The sequence below is a fragment of the Macaca thibetana genome, chromosome 18 (genome assembly GCF_024542745.1).
Source record: "Macaca thibetana thibetana isolate TM-01 chromosome 18, ASM2454274v1, whole genome shotgun sequence".
Classification (NCBI taxonomy): domain Eukaryota; kingdom Metazoa; phylum Chordata; class Mammalia; order Primates; family Cercopithecidae; genus Macaca; species Macaca thibetana.
The window spans coordinates 69,722,143-69,734,667 of NC_065595.1; the positions used below are offsets into that span (position 1 = coordinate 69,722,143).

Here is a 12,525-nt window from a genome sequence, read left to right on the forward strand (position 1 = left end):
ATGCTACTGCACTCCAGCCTGAATGACAGAGCAAAACTCTGTCTCAAACCAAAAGAAAAGAAAAAAGGAAAGAAGGAAGGAAGGAAGGAAGGAAGGAAGGAAGGAAGGAAGGAAGGAAGGAAGGAAGGAAGGAAGGAAGGAAGGAAGGAAGGGAGGGAAAGGAAGGAAGGAAGGAAGGAAGGAAGGAAGGAAGGAAGGAAGGAAGGAAGGAAGGAAGGAAGGAAGGAAGGGAAGGAGGGAGGGAGGGAGGAGAAATAGAGAGAAGGAAGGAAGGAAGGAAAGAAAGAAAAAAAGAAAGAAAGAAAGAAAGAAAGAAAGAAAGAAAGAAAGAAAGAAAGAAAGAAAGAAAGAAAGAAAGAAAGAAAGAAAGAAAGAAAGAAAGAAAGAAAGAAAGAAAGACAAAGAGAGAAAAAGACTATTACCCCCAGCTTTCCCTGAGCTGTTGGGATGCTGTTCATGTCTAGCCCTCCCTAATGCACCCCACACCTCACCCCTTGGAGCAGCGAGGTTTAGTCTCCTTGGCAACACTTTCCATATTTGTAATTTCTAAAATTGTGATTTACTATCTGTCTCTTTTGCTGTGAAAGTGAGCTCCTCAAGGGAAGGGACTGTTTCCGACTTGCCCTTGCTGGTGCCCTTGGCAGATCTCAGTGCCTTGCACATGGAACACTTTTGGCAAAACATGTTCTGATGAGCAAAGAAACACTGCGTGTGCCATCTGGGTCCCCTACCAGCCTTACAGCCTTGCCTCATTAAAAAAACTGCTCTACACAGAATTCAAAGTTTTGCAATATTACAAAATGTGAACAGAGAGTAAACAGATTTCATCATAGCTCTGGGAGTAAAATGAGCATAACTTCAGCTTCAAAAACTCTTGTGAATCACCTAAACATATTCTGTATAAAACACAGAAACTTTTGTTCTAATATAAATGTTACACTAATTCCACATGTAAAACTACTGTCAGGAGCAAAGTTCATTGTGAATGATATTCTGTGCAGAAACAGTCCAATGCTTACCTAAGAATCAGAAAGAGAAGGCTTTACTCAGAATGCAGGAAAAAAAATCTTTCTGGGAAAATTACACACAGATAGTCCCAGCAACAAGTGGGAAGGTTTATATTTTTCCTGTTCAATGTCTGAACAGTAAGGCAGTCCATGCTCTTGCTACTGTGAGAATCAAAAGACAGACAGACGCCCCCGCCCGCCACCAACTCCTGGAACCTCAGTTAGGCTGGCCAGGGCCTCAAACTGGTCTCTGGGAGCTGAACTTGGCCCACCTGATAGGGAAGCCAGCCCAAGGTGTGGGGTGAAGGAGCACGTTCACGGTAACACCTTCCCACACAACCCAAGAGTCTTGAAACATGGATAAAGGACAGGTTAAGGTTGCTAAGTTCTGCTGTTTTCATGAATTCATATAAACGAGATGTAAAAAATTATAATTCAGTAAGAGCATTGATTTGGAAGCCTGTTTGAATATCAAAGACATATGTTGTAGTCTAAACTGGAAGTCATCTGCTGGTCAATGCTTATCTAAATTACCGGTTCCATCTTGGATTTAAAGATCAACACCATAAAATTGAAGTTCTACAGTGGTAAAGGCCACAGCTCAAAGAATGACTGAAACAGAATCTTGGGGATGGCTTGGAGACAGACGTGTTCAGGCGCATTGCTGTTTTGTCCTCAGCCTGCACCATGAGAGAAGGACCTTTCTCTCTTCATCTGTAGGATCAGCACTGAAGCTCAGGAACAGAGGAAAGTAAAGCAAGTCATTGTTAAGGTAGAAACTCTTCCTGGAATTATCTGCAAATGCTACATCCTCATCATGGTCCCATGTGTCTGTGTGGCTAGTCGTGTGGCTTTTACATAACTCACAGGATGGAAGTTTTCAACTCACTTGTGGTTCTGTTCTGAGAACGATATGGGATGGGGGGCAGAATGCCAGCCCAGGGCAACAAGAAGCCATACAGAGAATGCCCTTCCAAAGCCAACAAGGCCGGAGCGGGGGCAGCAGCGAGCTGGGGTCTGCACTTCAGATCAGCGACAGAAACCTGTCCGGGAAGGTTCCCATGGGGATGCTGGAGATGAGGATGGAAAGGAGAAGCTGAAAATCTGAACTTCAGGAGTGAGACAGGAGAAACTGGCCACAGGAAAACAACATGGGCACAGCAGGAAAGTGGGCACTTGGCTTCTAAATGGAACTCGAGCAGGTTCTGACGGCTCCTAAGCTGTTCTCCTTAGGGGACAGAGATAGCTGAAAGCATCAGCAAAGAGCTGAGCACCTGGTCCCAGCGTGGCTGAGGAACACATGAGTCTCGACTGGAAGCCTCTTCCCTCCCTCGTTTTGCTTTGTGACTTTTTGCTTTCAGTTACATCTCTTTTTTTTAACCCAAACAGTTCCAAAGAACTGATGGGAAAAAGCACCTCATTCCAAGTTATTTGTCCTGGTTCTGGTACCTCGGACTGATCCTAGGAGTCCCAGTTTAGATCCAGAGGCTGACTGTAAGAAACAGAAAAAATCCTTAAGCAGAAGGTCCTCCCCTCCCCTCCAAGCTGGCCTTGGCTGCTTCCATCGGCTGTGGGCCATGTCATCCTGGCTTTTGTCCCTCACTCCTCCCAAAGAGTTAACCCCTGAGCCATCAGTCAGAGAAGTGAGGGGCGGCACACAGGGGCTGGGAACCTAAGGCTTCTCGAATTGGTATATTTTTCTCCCATTAGTCAAGAAGGACTAAAACAAAGAGGTGCGTGACTGCACTGTGACACTGGTGCTTTAAGAAGACTGTGCTGCAGAGGAGAGGATGCACTGAATAGAATGTTGGGGGCAGAATGACTAATCAGTAAGAGCTGGTTGTCCAGCAGGCCGGGCAAGAGGTGTTGATGGCAGCCAGGATGGGGAGCAGTGGACCTGAGCAGGAGAGGTTAAGGAATCTCGGGATTCTGAATCCTTCAAGTTCACTCCATTGAAAGTACTTTACTTCCTAACATTACCAATGTTTCAGTGGTCCCAAGATGTCTACAGTCATCATTAGAAGTGTCTTCTAAATACCTGTGCCCCAAAGAGAAGGTCACTTGGGAGTAGGGGGACAATAAGTGCTTGAAAGGCCCTCAACCTGGCTGGCGAGCTCTCCGTGCAGTCTGGACATCAACAGCTACATTCAAAGCCCTCTTAGGTCACCTTGCCTTCTGTAAACCCAATTGTGCTTAGTTGCCTACTGAGTTTAGGTAATCAGGGAGATTTACAGGAGAGGAAAATATACAAGAACAATGTGGGGCTGCGATGTTTCTGGAATACAGGGAAGGCACGTCTCGTTTGCTGACAGGACACATGTTTAATGGCAATGCCGGCAGTAGCAGGCTTTTAGTGGCTCTCCTGCACCTGACTGGCTTGGGCTGGGAAGGATTTGCCATCCCAAAGCCCGTGTACTCCCATGCAAGTCAGCTGTGAGGGATTTCAATGCCTTCCGTGAGCTCAGAAAGGATTCTCTGATCACATTTCTAATAAACACTCTCGTGGGAAGATGATGAGAACAACGGTACGAATGATGGCTCCTATTTACTGACTGTTCCCTCTGTGTCCATTCTGTGTAGGCACTTTGGAGGTATTATTTGTAAAACTGACAGTAACTCCACAGCATAAGCATTTAGTATGTTTATCTATTGCTGCTTAACAAGCCATCTCAAAGCTCAGTGGGTTAAAACAGTATTATTGTATCTCCTGATGGTGTGGATGGAAAATTTGGACAGGGCACAGTCAGAGGAGCTGTACTCGGCTTCACGGTTGGACGGCTAGGACGGCTCTCATGGCTGCCGCTAGGAGAGGAGGGGCAGCTGGCCACTGCCTTTCTCCACTCATAGACCTCTACCGGTGTGGCTTGAGCTTCCTCACATCATGGCAGCCTCAAGGGAGTTGCACTGTTCAGGGTTTCAAAAGCCAGTTCATGTCATGGGAGATGGGAAGTGGGAGCTGCCTGTGCCTTGAAGATTGGGCCCTGAGAGTGGCACAGCATCACATCCTTGTTCTTTCAGTCCAAGCAGTCAGAAAACCCACCTGCATTCAAGAGGAGAGGACAGAGTCCCCCTCTCAATGGGAGGATTTGGCTGCCATTTTTAATCCACCACATTATTATTCTTCCTATTTTATAGGAGAAGAAACTGAAGCTCAAAGAAGCCAGAAAATATATGTCTTTAAGTAACATAAGAAATACTGCCGAGGTTTGAAAGTATGACTGACTCTCATCCGTTTTTCTTTCTAGTATACAGCCCCGCTCTCTTAAAATGCGGACACTTGATCTTCTAAGATAAGACTTTTTGAGCCACAAGCTACTCTTCCGATTGGATGTGGAACAAAACTTAGCAAGTCATTGTCCACGTTCTTTTTAAACTTTGCATCACTGAATGAAGAGGCCCCATCTAATAAGCTGTAGAATTGAACACTTCTCTTCAATTTCAGAGGCTGTTCAAGGTAAAGGAAGAGGAAAAAATGGAGGTGAATAAAATCACAAATTTAAATGAGAAATACCTGGCTCGGGGAAGGTTTCTTTCCCCCAGAGGATAGGTATATATTTACATTATGAAATAAGCTGGAATCCAATGGAAACCCCTTGTTATTATTAGATTTCCTCTTGAGAAGGATTTACAAATGAAAACACAACTTGCTATTTTAGTATTTTGTTTTTCAGGGAAGAAAAACCCTTTGCAAAAACAAATTTAAAAGAAAAAACTTATCCATTTCAAGAGCTTGTTTATTTTCTTATTTACCAGGCTAAAACTGTCTTCTTTCATCTCTGATTACATTGGGGGTTGGAGAAAAGAGGGTTTTTATTTTGTTTTGTGTGCTTTTTTCCTTTTCTCTAAATCTGGAAGGTCGCTTTTCATTTGTGGGCAGTGCTAAACCTTTCCTTATCCACAACTGCGTTTCTGAATCCACAGCCTCCTCCGGCCGTAACTGTGGCCCAAGAGCTCCACGCAGTGGGGGATAGGAAATGAAGGGTGAGGGCAGTCACATGTGAGATGGCTGCAGTGTTCATCTGTTATCTGGTGGCCCCACTGAACAACCGTGGCCATGACCCCGCTGTGCACCTGCTAGCACACAGCTCCATGTTCCTTTGCCATGTGTCCTGCTATTGTGCTGTGATTCCCCCTCCTCAGCTCCACAGGAATCTGGAAAATCAGAGTCCTGTGGCTGCTTTTGCAATCCTAGTACACTTTGAGAACTTCATGTTCCAGTAAGCTTTATATAATGTCCTAGACCATTAGAGCCTTTTCAACTTCCTTATTAACATTTATTCATTTCTGGCCGGGCGCGGTGGCTCAAGCCTGTAATCCCAGCACTTTGGGAGGCCGAGACGGGCGGATCACGAGGTCAGGAGATCGAGACCATCCTGGCGAACACGGTGAAACCCCGTCTCTACTAAAAAATACAAAAAACTAGCCGGGCGAGGTGGCGGGCGCCTGTAGTCCCAGCTACTCGGGAGGCTGAGGCAGGAGAATGGCGGGAATCCAGGAGGCGGAGCTTGCAGTGAGCTGAGATCCGGCCACTGCACTCCAGCCTGGGCGGCAGAACGAGACTCCGTCTCAAAAAAAAAAACAAAACATTTATTCATTTCTAATTACACAAGTAGAGGGAAGCTGCAAGAGATGTGTCCCTGAAGATCTGCAAACTTAACGCAACCATTGCATAATTTTAATCCAGTCTTCACAAAGGGAGTCATGTGCTACTTTTCTAGCCAAGTCACCCTGGGCTCCTGCAACCTCGTCACCTCCCCACTCTTCCCCGGAATGTGGGGTCAGGCACCCGCACACTCTGCAGCACAAATTTGCTATTCCTTCTCTGTCAGTAACCATCTTTGTCCAGATATCCCAGGTCTCAGGCCACCACTCCTTCAGAACTTCACTTCATTGTCACCTACCCGGTGAGGAAACCTACCCCACAATCACAGGTGCCCTGTCCCATTCCTACATCCTGCTTTGTTTTCCTGAGTGTTGATCCCCTCTAGCACTGTGTCTACACCGCCTTAGCCAGTTTCCTACTGGACTCCACAACCCCACCCATATGCCCCCTGCTAGAATGTCACCTCTGTGAATCCCTGCTGCTTTCAGGCTGTCTCCCAGAGCCTAGAACAGTGCCTGCATGAAGAAGTCATTCCACACATACTTGTTGAAAGAATGCCTAAAGAATGAATAGCATAAATCCAGTCCACAGCTCTTTATTCCTGGCAGCTTCAACATGTGCACTTCTTGAGGAATTTCTAATTTGGAAGATATGTTATTTTTAAACATTCATTAATGAAGTTTGTGAATGAGCTATTTTAGTATTTTGTTTTTCAGGGAAGAAAAACCCTTTGCAAAAACAAATTTAAAAGAAAAAACTTATCCATTTCAAGCGCTTGTTCATTTTCTTATTTACCAAGCTAAAACTGTCTTCTTTCATCTCTGATTACGTTGGGGGCTGGAGAAAAGAGGGTTTTTTTACTCATTCAAAAAGAGGGAATTACTCATTCACAAACTTCATTAATGAGTCATGTTTTATGTTGTGTTCTCTCAATTTTGCCTACTTTATATTTGTACAAAATGTAACTGTGTGAACATATCCTCCTTTAAAGAAAATGATTGCTGTATATCCATGAGGTGTGGTTTCCAAGAGAGAACATTTACAGGTTGGCACTGGGCTATCTGCAAGCGGTCTAATGAAACACATGATGGGTTTCCACTAAGCCAATTCAGTACATTGGTTTTATCTTTTATTCAAAGATAGCTTGCAAAGGAAGGTCTGTATTTTTCTCTCTCTTTAAAAATAGTATTCATCAAAACGGTTGTGTTCGTTAGAGTGGATTTAACAGAGATCTGTTGTTAAACATTTACAATGCTTCATCTCTTTCCAACATTACTGTACTCAGACAACGCTGCCTCACTTTGTGTACAAAACAGTGAGAGAGATTGCTTTTATGTGGAAAGTTCAGTTATGAATGCGAAATGCTGCCAGAATCTGACTGTAATCCCAAGAGGCAGAAACTAACCACTTTTGTTTGGACGGCTTGCAGCTTGCAAAGGCACGTGCAGGTAGCGCCCCCGTGTGTTCACTGAAGGGACCCATAAGGTTATGCAGGAGAGCGAATGAACGCCAGGACTCTCCCCAGCCAATGCGTGCCTAAGGGGGATTTCTCAGTATAATATGCTTGGCGCTTCTGTTAGGGGTGGCCCTTCCTGAGCCATTTGACAACTTACTTCAGTCGAACCTAATAAACTTCCAACTCTCATTTTCCAATTATTATTAAAATTTCAAAGCAGGTGTGTGTAAAGTACCAGGTACTAGTAAACTGACTTTCCCCCATAAAAACATTTGAAAATCAATAATTGGTCCATACAACTAGGCAACGTGTTGCGTGAGTGGTTATTAAACTATTACAAAATAAGGACCATTTTCTGGTCCATTATAGTGGGCCAAGTATAGAGTTGGAGTCACATGGGTCTGGGTTCAAGTCCCCATCTTCCCATTTACTGGCTGTGTGACCTTAGGAAAGCTACTTAGCTTCTCTGAGCTTCAGTCCTTATATGTGAGATGGGTTAACAACAGTGTTTCTAAAGCACTTTGTAGAGTTTCTGGCAAATGGTTACCAGGGGCCCTAGGGTTCAGTGGAGGTTTTAGGTGCCAGCCTCCATCAGGTGCCTGGGAGCTCAGGCAAGCTCCAGGCTGCCAATCCTACTCCCACTCCAGGCACCTTTGGCACCCATCTCCCCTTCGCCTCCCAGAAACTGGCCCTGCTGCACTGGAAGCTATGCTATGGTTAGGGGATACCAGTCTGCCTGGTCTTCAAGGGCTGGCACCTTTGGGTGTTGCCCGGTTCTCTTTCTCCTTTTCAAACATTCGCTCTCTTGCTTTGATTTTGAAATTCAATTGAAAATAAAACAAATTAATAATGATGGTTTTGTGAAAGGTTAGAGCAGGAGAGGTTGAGAGAAATGTGGAGAAAGTCCAGCAAATAGAAGCAAATAACAAGTCAAAGAAAACACTAGAAAAGGCTGGCTGGGTACAGGGGGGTGCACTGGTGATCCTAGCACTTTGGGAGGCTGAGACAAGAGGGTTGCTTGAGCCCAGAAGTTTGAGATCAGCCTGGGCAACACAGTGAGGCCTTGTCTCTACTAAAAATAATAATAATAAATAGCCAGGTGTGGTGGCACATACCTACGGTCCCAGCGACTTGGGAGGTTGAGGCAGGAGAATTGCTTGAGGCTAGGAGTTTGAGGCTGCAGTAAGCCATGATTATGCCACTGCACTCCAGCCTGGGTGACAGAGTAAAACCCTGTCTCTAAAAAAAGAAAGAAAGAAGAAAGGAAGGAAGGAAGGAAGGAAGGAAGGAAGGAAGGAAGGAAGGAAGGAAGGAAGGAAGGAGGGAGGGAGGGAGGGAGGGAGGGAGGGAGGGAGGGAGGGAGGGAGGGAGGGAGGGAGGGAAGGAAGGAAGGAAGGAAGGAAGGAAGGAAGGAGGGAAGGAAGGAAGGAAGGAGAAAAGAAATTACCTTGAAGAAGGGCCACAGCCAGACTTGAGAGAAAATACTTTCTGAGTGTCCAAATGCTTCTTCCTCTTCTTCCATCATGACACAGGACTTTCCACTGAAATTGACTGGGTTCTACTCTGGAAGTGACACTGTGCCAGGTTCTGAACACAGACAGCGGGTGCAGTCACAGACAACGGCGACTCACAGACCACGCAGTGGCTGTGGACAGGGAGACGAGGAGACGCAGACAGCGAGTGCAGTCACAGACAACGGCGACTCACAGACCACGCAGTGGCTGTGGACAGGGAGACGAGGAGACGCGGTTGCCTCTGGGCACTTTTTGGAGGCAAAGTCTACAGAATTTCCTAGAGATTGCATGTGGTGTGGAGAGAAAGAGCAGAGGAGCATGACTCCAAGTGTTTGGCCAAGGAGAGGGTGAAGCTGCCATGAACCCACGTGGCTGAGCCTGAAGGGAGAGCAGGTGTGGGAGCATCAGGAGCTCAGATTTGAACGGTTACGTGTGACATTTTAGATGTCTATGTGGAGCTGCTAAGCAGGCACTGGACACAGGAATCTGGAGAATGAATTCTCCATATTAATCTCATAAAGATTCAGTGGTGATTTTTAAAAGTCAGTGCATTCATTAATACTTAACCGGAAAAAAAAATACAGATCATAATGGCTTCTATTAGTTTTATCAGAACAAAAGCCAAGCACAATCTTCTAAAATCCTATTCTGATGAAAGGAACTGTCAAACGATAGCAGACTTTTTTCCAAAGGTTTTTTGTAAATTTGTTATTTATAACTCAGAATATATTTTCCCAGAGAAATAATTTCATGATTCATGGCTAACCTCTTGGGCTAGGTCTCAGAAGTGTATCTCTTGTATAACATAACAGCATATTTGTGGGGGGGAAAGAGTAAAATAACACTGTCAAGGTACTAGCAATTAAACAAACAAACAAAACTTAGTGATATAGGAGCTCTTATGCTTCCTTATTTATGATTCCTGATTTGAAATAGAGCTCATTTGACCAATCAAACCCTCTCTCCAAGAAATGACAAAGACCTTTTATTTGACTGGAACATTCAGCTGTGGGAGGCAGGTCCAAGAATTTTGCTTCCTGGCAGCAGACTAGGCTAGGGGAAGGAAGCAGGTTTGTGTAGACAAGGAACCTGGGACGGCAGGCTCAAAGAACTCTCAGAGGCTTAAGCCCACCATGAGAGAAGAAATGGGGTTTGCAAGCTCTATTTGAAGCCTCATTCACACTTTGATGTGATTCATTTTAGTCACATCCAAAACAAGTAGATCACTCGGGAATGCACATTTTTATTGAGGCGGAATAAAGAAAAAAGGGTTTCTAGAACTAGAGGAGGGGATTGGCTCAGATGGAGTCACTTGGGCCCGCAGCCAGCTAGTCTGTATGTTGATGGTGTGCGTGAGGGAAGACATTAAGTGCCTAAAGAGGCTTAGGAGAAGAGGCAAGAGGTAAGTTGAAGTCACAAAGACAACTTTTGCTGAGGTTCTGGTGGTAGCTGCTGTGATAACAAGAATTACGTTTATGGGTCACCAAGGCTTGAGTTACACTATCGAATCTAGCTTGGAAAACTACATGTCTTAGTCTATCATCATTTGGTCCATGCTTTGCATTCTCAGCTCTTCTAAGCGGGCTTCTCAGTTTAAATTCCCCTTGCTCAACTCCCACTTCAATTTTATCGTAGGAAGAGAATGGGGGGGAAGAAAATGGGGACATTTGTATCACACCTTTACTGTGCCCATTCTCCCTCTTCTTCTCCCCTTTACTGTGAATGCAGGTTAGCACACACTTATCACGGCTTCCTTGGTCAAGGGTTCTTTGAAACATAGAACCCTTGAACACCATTGGCTATTGATATAGCTCCAGTGACTGGAGGAACACCAGGGTTCTTGGTCTCATGCTGATAGGATTAACAACACGGACACGTGGAGTAGTTTTAAGGAGCAAAAAGTTTAACAGGCAAGAAAGAAGGAAGGAAGAAGAAAACAGTTCCTCCATATAGAGACAGAGATAGGGAGGATTCAAACAAAGAGAAAACTCAGTGTGCAGTGGAAAAGTGGTTGCTTATATTGGGATCCTGGAGGAGGCGGTGTCTGGTTTGCGTAGGGTGCAGGCGATTGGTTTGACCAGGTGTGTCATTTACACAGCTCTCGAAAAACCTGGCCCTCCCACCTTAGCCCTTTAATATGCAAATGTGGGTCACCGTTATGTTTTGAACACATGGTGTTATCTGGAGGTGGCCACGAGACACTTGCTACACCTGATGACAAGGAAGAGATGACGGGAATTGCCATGTTGAGTGAACCCAGTTTCTAATGGCTTACATTTGCATATCAAAGCTTGCGGGACTGGCCCTTCAAGCTGCCTTTTCTGTTAGAACAGAAATGGTTCAGGGGTTATTTCTTATAACAGGAAAATTTCCACTGAGAACTTTTACCCTTACCACGTGCCTAAAAAGTATTTCTTAATAACTGCTATGTCACTATCATGGGTTTTTTTTCCCCCATTCTTTCTTTGTTGATGCCAAAATAAAATTAAGTTAAATATTGTATCCTCTCATAGATCACGAATGCAATGAGGGCAGGCATTGTCTCTTGCTCGACAATTGGGTCCTAGGTGTGTAGGCTTAATGTCTTGTGCAGAGTGGGCATTCAGTAAATAATAATTCAATAATGAATGAATAAATAAGGGAGAATGTGGACGAGGCTATAGGCTTTTGGTGTAGATCCTTTAGAAAACTTTCTGGGCACTTTCAATGGTTTTAGAGGGTGATGGCATTGGGTGGTTAATAAATCTAAATTCACTTGAAAACATGCTTTCCACTGGTAACAGTCCTTTTACATTTAATCAGTCATCCCAAAGTTGTGGCGAATTGGAAGTCATGGCCACAGTATTTTACACTCCTCTATTTTCCTACCTCTTGAATCTGAACTTGCCTTATGACTTGTTTTCATCAATCAATTGTGGCAGAAGTAATGTGCAGTGGGCATCCAGGCCTTACGAAACCTGAAGCTTCCACGTTCACTCTCTTGAAATTCTGATGCCTTCCTATAAGGAAGCTCAGGCTAGACAACCAAATGAAGAGGGGACTTGTGTGTGGGTACGAAATTAGAAAGCGAGGATAGACAGAGAAAAAGCCCAAAGCCAGTTCCCCCGTTGTCACGAGAGAAAAGGCAAAATACTGATTGGCAATAGATTGTGTGGTGAGGCCAAAGGCAAGAGCTCTTCAAATTGTTATTTTCTATTCGACGAGAAGTGAGAGTTGGCAGGCAAGCAGAGACTGTGTAGGAGTTTTGAGAAGGAAGGTGTGAACAGCCCTCCAAAGAGTGGGTGAGTGATTTGACCACGGAAATGTGGGAGCGTTGCTCAGCAGCACCAAAGGTCGGCTTGATGTTTATGATCATTAAAATGAGTCATGTTAGCATGCTCGTTTGTTTTTTCCAGTCAAATTCACTTGCTCAAGAGGAGTTCCAGAGTAGGTGGAGAGTTGGGGTTTTTCCTGGCTGGGAGAAAGGAGGGAGAGGGAGCCAAGGCCGTTGAGAGTACATGCACTAAAATGATGGGACCTGAATTTATGCTGGGAAAAGAGGGAAGTGTAAGAGCAGAGGGATAGGGAAAGGTGAGGAATCTGATGCAGGTAAGTAATTACTGGCACTAAGAGGTATGAGCTGGAATGGAAAGGGAATGTAAAGTGAGCTGCTTGAAACTGACACTACGGAGGGCACACAGTTATGAGTAAAGTCAATGGTGTGATACCAGGAGTGTGTGGCTGCGCTGGTGTGGGAAAGATCACAGGAGGTTGGAAGCTAGAGGCTGTATAGGCATCGCAGGAATCATCCATGTGGATATTGAAATCACCATGAATTATGAATGGAGCCAACTGTATTACTGGTTACTATTTTCACCAGACCACTGTACGCGACTTTAGATCCCTCAACTTCCCGTTTAGAGCACTTATCGCGGCTTGAAATATTAGAGCGATTATTTGCGCCGG

At 44.8% G+C, this 12,525-nt stretch overlaps 1 long non-coding RNA gene across 3 annotated transcripts in view; it reads right to left on the minus strand.

The window, feature by feature from the left end:
• The window catches only part of LOC126941138 (uncharacterized), an 80,536-nt gene that overhangs the window by 67,129 nt on the left and 882 nt on the right, over window positions 1–12,525 (minus strand). The gene's annotated exons all lie outside the window — the stretch shown is intronic.